Source organism: Coturnix japonica, chromosome 24 (assembly GCF_054131305.1).
Source record: "Coturnix japonica strain WE chromosome 24, WE-NBRP24, whole genome shotgun sequence".
Taxonomy (NCBI): domain Eukaryota; kingdom Metazoa; phylum Chordata; class Aves; order Galliformes; family Phasianidae; genus Coturnix; species Coturnix japonica.
This window is the reverse complement of record NC_140686.1, coordinates 2,245,001-2,247,185: the sequence shown is the minus strand read 5'-3', so window position 1 is coordinate 2,247,185 and position 2,185 is coordinate 2,245,001. Positions and strand designations below refer to the sequence as shown.

Sequence of the window (2,185 nt, the reverse complement as noted above, 5' to 3'; positions counted from 1 at the left end):
CAATAAACACACGAGTGTGAGCAGGGCTGGAACAACACAACTACACAATAACACAACAACACAACAGGGAACAGCTGCTGAGCTCTGCTCCTGGTGCAGAGTGGGGGTGTAAAGTGGGGGTGTAAAGCTGATGGTGCACAAGTGATGGTGCAAAGTGGTGGTGCACAACTGAAGGTGCAAAGGGATGCTGCAAAGTGATGGTGCACAAGTGATGTTGTACAAATGATGGTACAAAGTAGTGGTGCAAAGTGATGGTGCAAAGGTATGGTGCACAAGTGATGATGCAGAACTGAAGGTGTAAAGTGATGGTGTAAAGATGATGGTGCACGAGCGGTGGTGCAAAGCTGATGGTGTACAAATGATGGTGCACAAGTGATAGTGCACTAATGATGGTGCACAGTTGGTGCCCAGCTGCTGCCTTCTGTCCCACATTGCGCTCAGCACAGCCTGGGGATGACACAGAGTGCGTTATTAGTAATAGTAATTAGTAATTACGGCCTTAATTAACATCATCACCACCACAACTGCCCCGACACACACAGTACAATATGTGGGGGCCAACCCCATAACCCCTATAGCCCATAACCCCTTATAACCCCCAGAACCCCACAACCCCAAACCCCAATAACCCCATACCCCTATAACCCCATAAATAACCCCATAACCCCATAAATAACCCCATAACTCCATAACCCACAACCCCATCACCTAATAGCCCCTATAACCTAATACCCCATTACCTGCTATCAGTCACCGCCGTCCCCGTGTCCCCGTGCTCTCGGTGCATACACAGAGCGATATGACGCCGGGGTGAGCGGGCAGAACCTCCTGGTGTGCGCGTTGTCCCGCGTGGCGCCGCACTGCGGACACACGTAGCGCCGCAGGATGGGGCACAGCACGCGGCCACGCGCGTCCTTCAGAGCGTGGCTGCTCCACACCGCGCGGGACTCCCCGTTACGGCGGCAGAACGGGCAGAACGGGGACGGGAAACGGGGGCGGGCTGATAAGGGGGGGCGGGCCGACAGGGGGCGCTGTGGTGGTGCGATAGTGGGTCGTGATAGTGAGAAGGAGGGCCTTGGTGGTGATAGGGGGGGACATGGTGATAAGGGGGGATGGGGGGGGTCCTGCTGATAAGGGAGGTCCTGCTGATGCTGTGCTGAGCCGTGGTGACACCGACACACCTGGGGACACACACAGACATGGTGGAACATGGCAAATGGCGACCAGGGATGGGGACACCCCCCCCAATATGGTGACCCCAGTGGCAATGACCCCAGTTGACCCCCATTATGTTGACCCCCCCATTATGGCGACCCCCCCCCCCCATGACAGTGACCCCAGTAATAGTGACCCCAGGTGACCCCCCCCAATACGGTGACACCCCCATGATGGCGACCCCAGTGACACTGACCCCAGGTGACCCCCCGGTCACATTGCCCCCCCCTGCCGTTGCCCCCCCCCCCATTCCCATACCTGCCGTCCCGGTTTGGTCCGCTCGGTTCTGTCCCGTCCCGGCTCGGTCCGTTTCGTTCTGTCCTGTCCCAGTTTGGTCCGTTCCGTTTAGTCCAGTCCTATGGTTCCGTTCCCGCAGCAGAGCCCTCAGCAGGGCCGGCAGCCCCATGGAGTCGCACCACGGCTCCCATATAGGGCCGTGATCCCTTATAGGGCTCTGATCCCATAGGGGGCCCTGATCCCATATAGGGCTGTGATCCCTTATAGAGCCATGCTTCCATAGCCGTCCATGCTCCCCTATAGGGCCGTGCTCCCGTTGCCGTCCGTGCTCCATTCCCCCCCCAGCCCTGTCCCCCACCTCCTTTATCCCCCGACCCCCCCTTTATCGCCCCCCATTGGACCCTCCTCGTCTGCCCTGTGGGGCGGCGGCGTCTGGGGCTGCTGCCGTGTGGGGTCGGTGGTGCTGCTGTGGGGTGGGGCTGGCACCGGGGGAGCGTTGGGTGGGGGGCACCTCATGGGGGCACGGGGGGGCCCGGCGGGGGCTGATGGGCCCCTTTGGGGTCCCATTGTAAGAAGTTTGTAAACGTTTGTTCATTGTGTGGGGTGTCACAGTTTGTAAACGTTTGTTCATTGTGTGGGGTGTCACAGTTTGTCAATGTTTGGGGGGATGTTGCTGGGGGTGGGGGCTGTGCGGGACCGGGGTCGAGCGGGCTGCCGGGTTTTGTAACCGCCC

At 59.2% G+C, this 2,185-nt stretch overlaps 1 protein-coding gene across 1 annotated transcript in view; it reads left to right on the top strand.

Moving 5' to 3' along the window:
* The first annotated feature begins 1,032 nt into the window (after window positions 1-1,032).
* The window catches only part of LOC146756978 (uncharacterized), an 8,993-nt gene continuing 7,840 nt past the window's right edge, over window positions 1,033-2,185 (top strand). The window contains exon 1 of the mRNA XM_085523373.1: window positions 1,033-2,185. This exon is cut by the window's right edge and continues 240 nt beyond it. The gene's annotated coding sequence lies outside the window, so the exon portion shown is untranslated.